General features: G+C 54.3%; 1 long non-coding RNA gene across 1 annotated transcript; it reads right to left on the minus strand.

Annotated features, from left to right (window-relative positions):
• Positions 1–1,776: 1,776 nt before the first annotated feature.
• On the minus strand, positions 1,777–14,476 carry LOC136793762 (uncharacterized). The gene is made up of 2 exons (XR_010839409.1): positions 14,403–14,476; positions 1,777–2,070 (listed from the first exon to the last, which is right to left on the minus strand). It is a non-coding gene; the product is annotated as an uncharacterized lncRNA (long non-coding RNA).
• Positions 14,477–15,427: the final 951 nt, after the last annotated feature.

Here is a 15,427-nt window from a genome sequence, read left to right on the forward strand (position 1 = left end):
TGTGGGACCTCGTCACCTTCATGCTGTCCATTTGCTGAAGGAACCTTGCAAATCCACCCTCTCCTCCTCTTTGCTTGTGCTGGTGCCTCCCCTCTGGGTGCCCCAGGTTTTCTCCACCCTTTGTCTGTGAGCTAGCCTTCTGGGCAGCCTGCAGGCCAGGCACCCGTCCTGCTGGGAGCCTGCGGGGCCAGCTTTGGGCTGACACAGGTGCTGGCGCTGGGTTCCCCACTCGGAGGCCGCAGACTTGGTCTCTAAGCCCAGAGCTGGGGCAGCTGGGCGGGCTGTGTCCCAGAGGCTGGAAATGGGGCTTCCGCAGTTTCTACCCCTTTCTCTTGGTCCCAGATGCAGGACAGACCAGAACAAGATGGAACTGGAATCCTGGCTGGAGCGGAGAAGCAGGGAACCTGTTAGGCAGGCTCCACCGGGGCCTCTCCGCTCCATGGGAGCCAGGGGGCCTGAGGGGCTCAAACACACGGGCCTGGACCCCCAGGGACAGCAGGCCCTCTGGCTTCACCAGCCCAGAGCCGATTCCCCGCTGTGGGAATGTCCCCTGTGGGACAGCCACAGGGCTGTCCCAGCCACACACGGAGACCACCACGCCACAGGCTGTATCACCATCAAGTCTCGTCTCGGTGAGCCCACCTCTTCTCCAGCGTCACGGCAGACAGCCCCTTCTTCAGCTGACCCCACCTGGAGGGATAACGGTGCAAACGTTTGTTGGACACCAGCATGGGCCAAGCCCACTTCTAGCCCGCAGTCCTCACAGGGACCTTGAGCTTTGCCCTGTCGTGCAGATGGGGAAACAGAGCAGCAGCCAGAGTCACTTGTCCAGGGACACGCAGGGAACCACAGGGGTGCCAGGATTTGAGCCCGGGCACCATGCGCTTACCCAGCAGGGTGCACTGCCTTTTGGAGCAGGGATACTTAGCCTGCCTGGGGGGTAGGTCTGGGGGGACCCTGCTTCATGAGAACAGTGAGTGCCTCTGGTTGCATTTTCAGTGCTCCCGTCCATGAACCTCTGCTGTATCCGTCACCAAATGCTTCCGGGAGCAGGTGGGCACTGAACGGCTGCCTGGGTCCAGGATCTGCCAGAGGATGGGGGAGACCCCATGTTGTTGACCCAGCCTGCAGACTCAGGCCGCATGACGGGGCCTCGCATCTTCAGTGTAGCCCTGGGGCCAGATGGGACAGGACTCTGACGAACCCTGGACACCAGCCAGGCACCTGGTTCCGATGACGCAGCCACCCACACCTGCCTGCCGAGGGCACTGTCCTCTATAGTAATAGTTACAACGATTGTGACTATTCTATTGTGATGATGGTGATGACCTTGGAAGCAGTTTTGGCGTGGTGGCCAGGAGACCAGACTGGTGTCAGGCAGGCAGGCACACCTTGGCCGCAGGACTTTCTGCCGGTGACGTGACCTCCCTGACCTCAGTTTCCTCCTCTGCAAAGTGGGATGAGGTTGTGGAGAGGTGTCAGTTCCCACGGGCTGCCCGGGGGTGGGGCTGCCCAGGGCAGAGTCCCGGCCAGCCTGGTGGGGACCGAGTTGCAGCCACGGGAAAGGAGGCCCCGAGATGCTGCCACGGGGTAGAGCCTGAACCCACCAGCAGCCCAGGGAACCTACGATTCCAAGTTCTGTGGGCTGCAGCACCTGCCCGTCACTGGCAGACGCCCTCGGCTGGTGGCTCCTGCACTTCATCCTCAAGGCACTTTTCACTAGGTCAGGGACTAGTTTTCTCTCCAGACTCCTCTCTGTTAAGCAGATTTGAAATGGATGGGCTGCCCATTTTATTTTTTTATTTTTATTTTTATTATTTCGGCTGTGCCACGAGGTAGGCGGGATCTTACTTCCCCGACCAGGCATTGAACCTGTGCCCCCTGCAGTGGAAGCGTGGAGTCTTAACCACTGGACAGCCAGGGGAGTCCCTGGGCTACCCATTTTAGAGATACGGTGACTGAGGCACACGGGAGGCCGAGGGCTTGCTTCGGATCTTAGAGAGGGGCCCGAGGCCAGTAGTTCAAGCAGGGATTCCGAAGTTGGCCTCCTCTGTGTAGTGAACTAGGCTCCTGGGGGAAAGAAAAAGGGACGCGGATCACAGTTGCATGAACACGGGGGCGAGAAGGGAGTCGGGTGGCTCACGGAGGCCACCGGTGCCGTGAAAAAACTCACGCTTACAGGCCAGCTGTTCCAGCTGCCACCAGCCTTCTCTCCTCAGATCCCAGGATGGGGACACGGGGGAGGAGAAGCCAGGTCTCACTTCTGCCACTACCAGGGTCAGAGAAGGGGCAGGGTGTCCCCAGGTCGGGAGCTGGGGCTATAAATGTCTCATCCTGTGTAAGTTGATAAGGAGACCAGACTTGTCCTTTACTAAGCCCTTTTGCCCAGACACCGAGTCACCGGCTTTGCACGTCTCCGCCACAACAGCCCCTCAGGGTAGGCACTGTTGCTACCCTATCCACAGGTGAGGTGAAATCCAAGAGGTGAAGCGGCTGGTTAGGCCACATAGCTGGTGGAGGGCAGGGCTGCCCTGGAACCCGGGTCGGGGAGCCCCCAGGACCCTTGCATTGTCTCATCTCACGCTCCAGGGAGCCCCCCTGCCAAGAAGAAAGAGGGACAGCTGAGTGTTGAGAACAGAGCGAGGTGGAGAGTTAGCTCTGGCCTCCAATTCCGGCTCTGCTAAAGCCCTTGTCCTTCCGAGATCCCATCCCCTCCCATCCCCTCGCGCGTGCGGGCATGGGTAACTCCCCGGCCTTGCCAGGCTGCCTCGTAGACTTGAAGGCAGTGCAGGGGTGCCCAGCTCACGCGGTGGATGCTCGGTAACAGTAAGTTTCCATCTTCCTTTCCCTTGATAATAAAGCACTTAGTAGGTGCTCAATAAAAGTTAGCTTCCAGCTTCCTTTCCCCCGGTAGTAAAGCAAAGTGTTCCCTCTCCCAGACAAAATATTTACATTTTAGTAGAAGCCCTTGTCTTAAGAAGGAACGTGAGGGATGGTGGAATTCGAGGCGGCGGCATGCTGTGTCAGGCCAGGAGGCGGCTAGGAAAGGCTCTTCATGAGCGGCCCCAGGGAGGCTGGTCCTGCCAGGGTCCTGCCCTCCTCCCCTGCCAAGCGGGGCTATCATCATCTCAAAAGCACCACTTCTAAAAATCACCCAAATTCTCCTGAGCTGAGCTCATTTCACCATCTTGAGATAATAGAGAAGGATTTCCCCGGGCTCATACATACCTTTGGGAATCGTGGTTCTCAGAGCCAGCCTCAAAGGGAAACAGGCATTCAAAGAAATACAGAATAAGGCTGCTCCAACACCATTCATTCCTATTAAATCTCACACACACACACACACACACACACACACACACACACACACAGCCATACATCATTAAAATGATAAAAGCCAGTGCTGGCAGCTCTGTAGGAAACAGCACACCCAGGAAGGCTAGAATGTTCTTCCCCAACTCTGCTGCCTACAGAAATGGGGAGCCCCCTTTCAGGCCCAGCATGTGCATCTCCTCTTCCATGAAGCCCTCCTAGCTTCTCGTTGGAATCACCGCTCCTCCTGGCAGTTCCCATAGCACATTAGTCTCATTTAAGGCGTGACTCTCTGTCCCCTTCTCTAGCCCCAGCCAGACTGCGAACTTGATGACAGGGACCACGGCACCTGGCTCATTCAGCCGATGAACACAGAGAGCCCGCCCCACGCTGAGCATTTTGCGCACATGATCTGTGATCCTCACTAAGTGTTGACCCAGCGAGCATCCCCATCGGACAAACGAGGAAACTGAGGCTCAGAGAGGTTCAACCATTTGCCTATAAGCCCAGCTGGCCCCGAACCTGGACTCTTTCAACAGTACAGAGCTTCCTCTTCAGGCGCCGGGTCCTGCCTGGGCTTTGGGAACCCCGGGAACCCCAGGGTGTAAGTGGGGGGGGCTGGGCAGACAGGGCCAGCACTGTGCATGGGGGCCACGACCAGAGAAGACAGGGGCCTGGTGGGAGCCTGATGGGTTGGGAGTGGGGTGTGGAGACGGGCTTTACAAACCTGTGTCCTGGGCGTGGGAGTCAGCCAGGTGAGGAAGAGGGACAGGGCAGCAAGGGGACAAAGGCAACACTGTGGCCCAAGGCATGGAGGTGTGACAGAGAAGGGTGTGTCTGGAGGACAAGCCCTTTATGCTGTCCTTTTGGTGGAATGGAAAATGCAGGCTGGAGAGCAGAGCAGTTAGGAGGGAAGTCATAACTCCCTGGACCGAGTGACCCAGGGACAAAGTTCACCTTGTAAATCAGTGCAATCTGATATAAGAGGGTCTCTAAAGATGGGCCTTAGGTCTCTGCCTTCAGCTCTGTTCACCTCCATCCAGCATCTGCATGGAGCCGCGGGAGGCATGCTTATCAGATGTGCAAGTGACAACGCCCCATGAGAACACAGCACTTCCAGGAACCTCAGCAGGTGAAATAAGGGACTGAAACCAACAGAATGGGATTGAACAAGGAGAGCCAGAATAACCTGCCTTGAAGCACACAAGGTTGAATGCACAGACCGACGTGGTATTGGTGAGGCTTTCTTCCCCCCAGATTGTCTTTATTTATTTATTTATTTATTTATTTATTTATTTATTTATTTTTTTGCGGTATGCGGGCCTCTCACTGCTGTGGCCTCTCCCGTTGCGGAGCACAGGCTCCGGACGCGCAGGCTCAGTGGCCATGGCTCACGGGCTTAGTTGCTCCGCGGCATGTGGGTTCTTCCCGGACCAGGGCTCGAATCCGTGACCCCTGCATCGGCAGGCGGATTCTCAACCACTGCGCCACCAGGGAAGCCCCCAGATTGTCTTTAAAATGGGCATCTCCTGTGGCTGAGACGGGGAGACCTGTTTCCTGGGCCTGCCCACAGAAGGTTCTTTATAAACTTTCTGTGGTCTGTGGGCCCCGGAAGGATGTCCTGTACCATCAGGTGTCCTGGCCCTGGGAGAAGTCCTTCAGAGGAGGCAGCCAGCGGCCTGGCTCCAGGAAGGGTATCCCCAGCGTTGCCTGTAAGGCTCCCCTACCGCCTCACAACAGCTGGGGCTGCCTAACCCACATAAGCCCCCGGTCCCACCCAGGAACAGCCACCCCCGCTGCCCTGAGACCAAAGAGGGCCACGGCCGGGTGAATGGAAGCTCTGGGGCAAGGCGACAGGAGTAACTCCTTTCCTGTGGGAGTGGATGGACGGTGGCTACCTGTGCCTGTGATGAAATACAGACAATGGCTGAGAAAACTGGTCAAAGGGAGACTCAGGAAGCAAGGCAGCCTGGCGCACAGCAGGTGCTCAGTAAACAGTGTTGAGTCGCGAGTGAGTCAGCCATCTTCAGATCACCAGGCAAGCCAAGTCAGCCCCTGTGCCCCAGCTTCTGCAGCTGTAAAGTGGGTATGACGTCCAGAGCAGAGTAAGTATTGGGCAAGCAGTGGCATAGGCTGGGCACTCAGCCCAGGAAGAGCCTTCTACCCAGCCAGTACAACCTCTAAGCCTCTGAGAGATGGTCCGTGCTGCCTTAGCTTGTGCACCTCCAGGGACAGAGAGCTCACTTCCTGGAGTCTGAAACAGAGCAGACACCAGCCTGCCTTCAAAGAATTCATAGTGGGGGGCTGGTAGAAGGGAGCACACTAGTGCCAGGCTCTGTAGGACCACGGACACTGAGAGGTTGGCCTCATAGGGCTGACTTCCCCTGCTCCTATTAGAGGCGTTCCCATAGGGGTGGGCCCGAGTGTCCCACAGATGGGCCCTGGAGGCGTGGCCCCCACCTCAGGCAGGTCAGAGGGGCCAGGGGCCAGAAGCCCTTCGCTGCCTGAAAAGATGAGGAAGGATCAGCCCACTGGATTTCCAGGCCTTCTTTCTGGCCTCTCTTGAAGCTGCTGACAGATCTGCCTCCCCAGGGAGGTGAGGGATGGTTTTCTCGCTTCCCGTGACCTCCACGGAGAAAATCCATCACCTGCTGGCGGACCAATCCGGGAGGACCCCAGAAAGATGGCATTGGGTCACCTGGGCCCTCGTTGCTCTGACAGCCGTGAACGCGTCAAGCCGGTAATTAGCTCTTACAGGAAAGGGCCAGATCCGTCATTTTCCTCCGGAAGCGCCAAGGGGGACTTGCCGGCTGCCCCTCCTTGAAGCCAGAGAAAGGCCGGATCCTCATCCCGGTGCTAGACTAGATTAGGGATGTGGGCTAGGGTGGGGAAACATCCATCCTTCCGCTCAGGAATCCCACTTCTGGGAACTCATCCCAAGGAAACAATCCGACAGGAAAACCAGGCTGTGCACAAACGCGTCCCCGTGGGAGTTATTTATAATAGTTCAGCCCCGGAAATAAACCTCGTGTCCAGCAGTGGGGGAACAGCCAAGCACCTCTGCTGCTTAAATATCACACCCAGTTGTGAAACTGGGTGAACTGTGGGGTGGTGCTTGGAGGTCCTGGATCAGTCACCCTGCGATTCCTGATGGCCCCATCCCCAGCCTGGCCCCATCAAGCAGACCAACTCCAGGCTTTACCCGGAGGTGGTGGATCAGAATCTCCAGGGAAGGGTTCTGGGTGACAAGTGTCCCACGTGATTCTTATCACCAGGCAGGTGTGGGAAACCCTGCTCACAGCTAAAATTGCAACTTCAGCAATGCATTTATTTAAACCTTGGTAAGTCTTAGTTTTTGCATCTGTGAAATGGGCCTAGCACCGGGCCTACCCGTGGGATGCTGGGAGGGTTAGTGAGATTATGGACACGATGGCCCCATTGGGATACAGGGCTCTGTGATCTGCTGTCGCCACTTATACAGGCTATGTGTCCCTCTTCTTCTCCCCAACCCTGTCCTATCACCACCAGGGGAATTTACAGCTGTGCGTTGCACCCAGGCCACACAGGCTGGTTTGAGGACATCCAGTGCCAAGGGGTGTGGGAAGGCTGGTGTGATGTTTCTGTGGGGGTTTTCTCCCTGCTCCCCACTGCCCGGCCGGGCTCAGTTGCAGTCAGCGGAGGGGAGGAGGAGGCTCTAGTGAGAGCACAGCCAGCCCTGCACACCAGGGTGTGTCAGGCTCCAGAAGGCGGACTGCCGCCACCCTTCCCATTCCTTTCCTACCTGGGCCCCCAAGAGCCAGGGGTGCTCCTGGGGGTTTCTGAGCCCCTGCTCTGTACCCACCCTGGTCCAAGCATTGGGAGGGGCCCCGTGGAGGGAGGCTCCTGAGGGAGGCAGCTGGGCTGGGTTCCCAAGAACCTTCCAGAGAGAAGGGAAGGCCAGGCAAAGGCCTGGGGCTGTTAGCTTTTCAGCTGAGGGAACAAGGCTAAGGGGACATTACGGAGGTGGTTGTACATGCAGGTCCGGAGCTTCGGGTCCTAGTGGGTTTATTTTTTATATTTTTTTATTTTTGAAGACTTTTGGCCACACCGTGCAGCATGCAGGATATTAGTTCCCCAACCAGGGATCGAACCCGTGCCCCCTGCGTGGAAGATGGAGTCTTAACCACTGGGCCGCCAGGGAAGTCCCCCGAGTGGGTTTAAAAGGCATGAGGCTATAGAAGCAATTATAAAGCCGGGCTGGGTGCGCCTCTCCAGGCAACCAGGAAGATCTAGGTGCAGAGTCCAGGGAGGATGAGGATGTCCCTCCCACTCCTTGGGTGGATGAGTCTCTCTCTTCCGAATAACTCTCGGTATCTCCGTGTGTTCACTGGAGGGACTGGACCAGGTCGGTTGTGTCCTGAGCCATTGCGTATGCTCAAGGGGCGTTTTTGTTTTGTTTTGTTTTTTCTTTTTTGCCGTGCCACGCGCCATGCGCCATGCGGGATATTAGTTCCCCAACCAGGGATTGAACCCATGCCCCCTGCAATGGAAACGTGGAGGTCTTAACCACGGGACCACCGGGGAAGTCCCCCGAGGGGCCCTTTTGAATCTTAAGAGTTTGGGGCTACAAACCTAGATAGATTGGACAACAGCAAACTCGTCAGCAGTAAGCATGACTCGGAGCCCATCTCAGGAGCACGGAGACCCCTGGAGCCACCCCTGCCCCCGTCGGCTGCACCTGCCACGTGGGGGTGCCCGTCCACTGCCCTGTCCGGCTCTCTCACAGCCTCCAGGATGCCGCAGCTAAGTGAAGCCCCAGCTGATGCCAGCCTTTCCTCTTTGGCAGCTGGTGGTGCCCCCTCGACAGGACACCCCCCACCTGCTGGGCGAAATGCTCCTTCCAGCGGACACTGGGGGTGGCGTGTGTGACTACATATTAGGAAAGATAAACTGTAGAGTCGAGCGAGCGAAGAGTTTGCAGCCTCCCTGCTGAGCGCCTCCAGGCCAGGAGGGGTGACTCCGGCCCTGAAAATCCAGCGAGGCTGCCTCTCCCTGGCTCTTCAATGGGTCTTTCACCGGCCTTTGTAGCAGGTGCACCTGCCATGGCAGGGACCTGTTACGGACCCCCAGATACACACCGAACCTCAGCTTCTGTGGGCACAAATGGGCGTAATAATTCCTGCTCACCTCGCAGGCTTGCTGGGAGGATGGGAGGAGGAAGCTGCCCAGAGAATGCTTTGTAAACTGGAAATGGCCGTGAAGAATGTCAGGGCGGATTAGGCTGGGAGGGCTGCCAACGGGCGAGGCCGCGGGGCCTAGGCTGTAGCTGACGAGGGTCAGGTCTGGGGGCTTCTGTCAGGGAGCATCGCCGGTCCTCCTCTCGTCTTTTTTCTTTCTTTAACTTTTCATTTTATATTGGAGTATAGCTGGTTAACAGCGTTGTGTTAGTTTCAGGTGTACAGCAAAGTGATTCAGTTATACATATACATGTATCTGTTCTTTTTCAAATTCTTTTCCCATTTAGGTTGTTGCGTAATATTGAGCGGAGTTCCCTGTGCTCTAGACAGTAGGTCCTCTCTGGTCCTCCTCTCTTGTTTAACACACCCCGGCCCGGATGTAGGTTTTATTATTATTAGATTAATTATTTTCTATTGCAAACAAAACAATGTATGAACTTAAGTTAAAAAAAATCAAATAACATGAAAAGGTTCAGAAGGAAATGAAGTATTTCCCTGGCCCTTCCTCCCCTTCCCCACTCCCCAGAACAATCTGTTTGCACATTTAGTTGTTCCTTCTGGTTTTGGTCTCCACATTTCTCAGTAAGATGCTCCCGTGGCTATTTCTTGATTTTTCAAGTCTAGACTTTTCTAGAATTCCTTCCGGTCATGACAGGTGAGGCTTCAGCTCCCACCCCCTCAGCATCCCCTCAAAGGCTCTACCCAATTCTTAGTTGACCAGTGGTCCAGGGTTTTATTATTATTCTGTAAATGTTTCTTATGAAAGTACCTAGTAGGGCTTCCCTGGTGGCGCAGTGGTTAAGAATCCTCCTGCCAATGCAGGGGACATGGGTTCGAGCCCTGGTCTGGGAAGATCCCACACGCCACGGAGCAACTAAGCCTGCGAGCCACAACTACTGAGCCTGCGCTCTAGAGCCCGCGAGCCACAGCTACTGAAGCCCACGTGCCACAACTACTGAAGTCCGTGTGCCTGGAGCCCGTGCTCCGCAACAAGAGAAGCCACTGCAATGAGAAGCCCGCGCACTGCAACGAAGAGTAGCCCCCGCTCGCCGCGACTAGAGAAAGCCCGCACGCAGCAATGAAGCCCCAACACAGCCAAAAATAAATAAATTTATTTTTTTTAAAAAAGAAAGTACCTAGTGGTTCCTTTTACGGTGGAGCTTTGTTTGTTTATGTCCTGGCGTTAATGCGCTTTAAAAAAACAAACTTGGGAACTCCCTGGCGCTCCAGTGTTTAGGACTCCTCGCTTCCACTGCAGGGGGGCAGGGGTTCGATCCCTGGTTGGGGAAATAAGATCCCGCAAGCCGTGGGGTGCAGCCAAAACAAACAAACAAACAAACAACAGAAAAACTTGTAAGGTCTTTATGTGTCTCTTCTTACTTTTTCTATCTGCTCCACTCTAACCTAGTGGTAGGTTGGTCAAATGCCCAGGCATTTGGATATCTTATCTAGTCCCTTGGGGCCTGGGCTCTTCCAGGCTGAGCCGTCCACCCCCTGCTCTGGGGCCTGAGCCTGTCCCTCCCCCTGCTCCCCCCAGGAAAGGACCTGCCCTCCTGGGGAGCCCTCCTGTGCCCCAGTCTACTCTCAGCATCTAGAGGAGCATGTGCTTCAAAAGCTTCCTGAGAGGTGAACAGCAGTTCATTTTTTTCCAATTTTTGGCGACCTTGCATTTCTGAAAATGTTTATATTCCAGTCTCACACTTGGCTGATGCTCTCTGTGGGCATAGAATCCAGGCAGGAAATCCTTTTCCCTCAGACTTTTAAGGCAACTGATTGCTCTGTGATCTTCTAGCTTCCAGGGTTTCTAATAGAAGTCCAATGCCAAGCTTCTAAAAAATGTATTAATTTAAAAACACGTGCACAGGGGCTTCCCTGCTGGCGCAGTGGTTGAGAATCTGCCTGCCAATGCAGAGTACACGGGTTCGAGCCCTGGTCTGGGAAGATCCCACATGCCGCGGAGCAACTGGGCCCATGAGCCACAAGTACTGAGCCTGCATGTCTGGAGCCTGTGCTCCGCAACAAGAGAGGCCGCGATAGTGAGAGGCCCGCGCACCGCGATGAGGAGTGGCCCCCGCTCGCCACAGCTAGAGAAAGCCCTCGCGCAGAAACGAAGACCCAACACAGCCAAAAAAATAAAAATATACATAAATAAAGAATCCACCTGCAAGAATCCACCTGCCAATGCAGGGGACATGGGTTCGAGCCCTGGTCTGGGAAAATCCCACATGACGTGAAGCAGCCGAGCCCGTGAGCCACAACTGCTGAGCCTGTGAGCCACGACTACTGAAGCCCGCACACCTAGAGCCCATGTTCCACAACGAGAGAAGCCACTGGGATCAGAAGCCCACGCACCGCAACGAAGAGTAGCCCCCGTTTGCTGCAACTGGAGAAAGCCCACGAGCAGCAACGAAGACCCAACACAGCCAAAAATAAAAACAAAAAAACCAAAACACGTGCACAGAGTTTCAAAAATCAAATATGGTTATAAAACTTAAAAGAAAAAAAACCAAAAAACAATCCCCTGCCTCATGGCTCCGCCCCCGATTCCTGCTTCCCAGAAGCAACTACTTTCGATTCTTCTGTGACTTCTCTCCACATTTGAAAACAACACACTTAACACTGCTCTTGACTCTCCAGTTTAGGTAGTACCACTGCCTTTCTCTTAGGGACCAGGAAGGTTTAGTCTACTTATGCACCCACCCTCACAGATGCCACCCCTTCCCCAACCCTCCTAGTATAACTGTATCGCAGTTTTTTGGTTAAATCAACGTTGTTTACATATTACACTATTTAAACACCATGGCCAACAGAGCCACAATATGTCCTATGACTGTATTTCCTTCCTCGTAGGACTTCTGGGTTTTCCTGGTGATTATTAGCTGCCTCCTTGTTTCGACTTGCTTGGTTTTCTTTGTGCTTGTCACTATTTCACCACCGGACTCTCTGACAGAGCTCTAATATTCCCCTCAAGACAGCCAAGGCCCCAGGGACTCCATGAGTTGTGTTCTCTTGCTTGGCCAGCTCCTCCTGGTGCCCTCCCTCCCTGTCCCAAGCTGCACTGACTGCTTCTGGCCCTGAAGCCCTCCCCGCCCCACTTCCCTATACCATCACTTTGGGATTCCCCATTTCCTGAATTTGGGTCGTCTCATTTCTTTGTTTAATTCCTAAGTTTAGAGAAAGAATGTCTGAGAGATAATTTTTTTTTTTTTAATCTGAACATGTCATACTCTACCCTCATACTGAATTGACCGGATACTGAAATAATTTCCCTTCAGAATCTCGAATGCATTGTTCCATAGTCTTCTAGTTTCTGGAGATACTGTAGAGAATGGCTCCTAGGGCAGCCTGCTGCCAGTGAACAAGGGCTTCATCTAACCCAGTGCTTCTCAGCCCTGCCTGATGGACTCCCATCCTCCAGATATTCTGATGGTATGGATCTGGGGTGGGGTCTGAACGTCTGCATTTTAACAGCTTTTAGGCGATTCTAACCAGTGCCTGGAGCTGAGAACCACTGCGCTGACCCACTGGCCTTGTTCAGAGTTAGCCTGACTAGCTGCCTCCTTAGGACACTGACTTGTTCACAGGGGCTCTGAGAGCTTGGGATGCTAAGATGTGATTCTTCGTTGCAAAGCTGCGTCCTGGTATTGGGCCCTGGGGGTGCTGAGCCTGTTCTGGAAAGAAGGCTCAACTCTTCTCTTAGGGTCCCAGAGTCTCAGGCTGGGCTCTGGGGCATTCCTAAGCCTTCCCCTAGCAGACCAGCACCCCGCCTGCCTCACTGTATGGCTTGTGGTTCGGGCCTACCTTTTCTTGTGCGTTTGTGTATCTTTCCACCCCAGGAGGAGCCTTGGAAGGATTCCATTTCCAGGTAAGATCCAGAGGCTCAGAGAGGGGCAGGACTCCCAACGGCTACCCTGCTGGGAAATGTCAAGTCTGAGACACAGATTCTAACTCCAGGGCTTTTCTACTTAACTCGGCTTCCGCCTGTAGCGTCACTTATTCCACAAGCACTCACTGAGTCCCCAGGCCCTCTGCTGGGAGGGCACCAGGGAGCAGTGCGGAACAAAACGGTGAACCTGATGGTCCAGTTTTAAAGTTGCTCATGTCACAGCCTCTCTGCCCAGCTGTGGGCTCAACTGGGGGCTGTGGGGACAACTTGACTTCAGCCCAGCCTCGCCCAGAGCAGGTCACAGGAGGAATTACTGTTACTGCTGTTGCTATATCCAACAGGAGGGGCAGACAGGGAGGGCGGGGAAGGCTGGCCCTGCGGGTCGCAGCAGCCGCATTAACAATTAACGTCTTCACTGACTTCGTTCCACCATCAGGGCATGAAATATTCAGGCACTGGAGGAGGCTGGTCTCCGGTGTCTGCAGAGGGCAGGGCCGGGAGGGGCAGCGTTGCTGGCCGTGGATACGGGGCCAAGGGCAGCCTCCAAGGCCTGGGGTGCAAAAGGCATCCGGAGGCTGTAGGGGTTGGATGGGCGTGGCCCGGGGGCGTATCATGCAGATGGCGCAGCTGCAGACACTCATGGAACACCACGGGGACCAGGTCCCTGAGGGCCCCGGAGAAGAGGGGGCTTTGTCCTCAAGGACAGTGCAGCTGCGGGGAGGCAGATGAAAACCACCCGTCACGGGTGGGCCCGCCCCGCCTGGGCTTCATTTCACACTTCCCAGCACAGCGATGCGGGCAGTCGCAGAGACACACGGCTGGCCTCAAAGACCATGTGTCTGGGGTCTGGAACGTATCACCTGGAGTAGACCCTGCGTATCTGACAAGTAGCTTAAGTCCTGTAGCATTGTATTTGTGCGTGCGTGAAAGTGTCAATTTGATAAAAACCGACATTTCAAAGAAGTCATGGTAGGCAAGCCTGCTATACTGTTTCTTCTTTTTTTTCCCTCCCTTAATATACTGGGTGCCTCGAATATAAAATTCGACCTGGGTTTCTCCTGTGTTCTGAGAGCCACGAGGGTGCAGGCCCATGTACCGGGATGTCCATGGCAGCATTGCTGGTTACAGCAAAAAAACTAGAAATAAATGTCCTTCAACAGGAGAAGAGTAAAGGTAATGTATTCATGCAATGGAAATTAGATGGCAGAGCTCTCAGCTGGGGAGATTTTGCCCCCAGGGGCCATTTGGCAAGGTCTGGAGACATTTTTGGTTTTGTTTATTAATTTTTATTTTATATTGGGGTATAGCTGATTTACAATGTTGTGTTAGTTTCAGGTGTACAGCAAAGAGATTCAGTCATACATATACATATATCTATTCTTTTTCAGATTCTTTTCCCATTTAGGTCATTACAGAATATTGAGTAGAGTTCCCCGTGCTATATGGTAGGTCCTTGTTGATTATCTATTTTATATATAGTATGTGTATCTGTTAATCCCAAACTCCAAATTTATCCCTCCCCCGACTCCCACCTTTCCTCTCTGGTAACCATACATTTATTTGTTTTCTACGTCTGTGAGTCTGTTTCTGTTTTGTAAATAAGTTCATTTGTGTCATGTTTTAAGATGGGAGACATTTTTGGTTTTCACAACAACAGGGGCAGGGGTGCCACTTCCATCTAACTGGTGAAGGCCAGACATGCTGGTAAACATTCCGCAGTGCTGACGGACGGCCCGTCCAGTCCAAATTGTCATGCGGAGGCTGAGAAACCTCTTTATACAGCCAGCCGCACGAATAAATGAACCACAGTTACATATAGCAACATAATAATACATGACTTAAAAGCTTGTTGCCAAAGAACACACGAAGTATAATACCATTCAAGTAAAGTTCAAAAGCATGCAAAATTAAGCAGTGTATTAGAAGGGAGAAATGCGGTATTGTGAAAGCACAGGAATAAGCAATGCAGCATTCAGGATTGTGCTTACCCGGGGGTCAGGTGGGCTGGCCAGGTGACCGGGAGGGGCTCCAGGGGCCGGCGAAAGTGGTCCCAGGCACCTGCTGCTCTGCAGTCTGTTGTGATAGGAAATCATCCATAATAAGAATAGTGTCTTTAAGTTCCCTGAGGTGGGAGCTGGTCCTGCAAGGAGCTCCCCTGACTCAGTTTCCCCGTGACTGAGCGTCCCTCCCTGCCCTGCTCCTTGGGGCAATGGTCTGAGTGGATGTCAGCGGTTGAAAGGGGAGGAGGGTATTCCAGCGGCTCCAGCTGGGAAGGGAGAGACAGGGAGGAGGGAGGTAGATGCTGATACCTGCCCCACCCCCACCCCCATTGGTCCCGAAAGGCACCTTTCTCCCACCTCTGCCCTGGCCTCTGGCCAGCCTGGCTTTGCGGCCTCCTGCCTGTCTCCTGGCCTCAGCGGACCCCCCTCTGATCCATTCTTCCCTCACACCTCCTGTCACCTGCTATCAAACACAAGTCTGCCAGTTTCCTCTTTGCTCTATACTCTTCTGTGGTTCCCACTGCCTTCAGGTTAACCTTGAGGCTTTTGTCTGTGACCTCAGCAGTTCCAGGCACCCATCCTGTGCCTCCCTGACTTCCTGATCCCCAGAACAGGGCCAGACCATTGGGTAATGGTGTGAGTGAATGAGCCCACCCTCCTCCCAGACTGCCCAGTGCTGCCCTCCAGGGGGTCGACCTCCCCACAAACTTGCCTACTGGTGGCCCCAGCCTCAGTGCAGTTTCCTCACCTAAAAATGTGGGAGTTGAGACACTCCATCACTCAGCCCCACATTCCATGCTGCGCCCATCCCAAAAGGAAGTTGGTGGCAGCCCAGGGCCATAGCCGGCATCTTTTGTAGCCCCGTTTGCCAGGGGCAAGCACTAGGCTTCCTGGATAGCCCTTGTTTCGAGGTACCTCAGGGTTTGCATCTAGAAAATGGGTGCAATTTCAATGTACATTATGGGAAGACTGTCCTGGTCCAGAGGGTGGGGAGAACGCACAGGCAAGGGAGG

This window comes from Kogia breviceps, chromosome 3 (genome assembly GCF_026419965.1).
Source record: "Kogia breviceps isolate mKogBre1 chromosome 3, mKogBre1 haplotype 1, whole genome shotgun sequence".
Taxonomy (NCBI): domain Eukaryota; kingdom Metazoa; phylum Chordata; class Mammalia; order Artiodactyla; family Physeteridae; genus Kogia; species Kogia breviceps.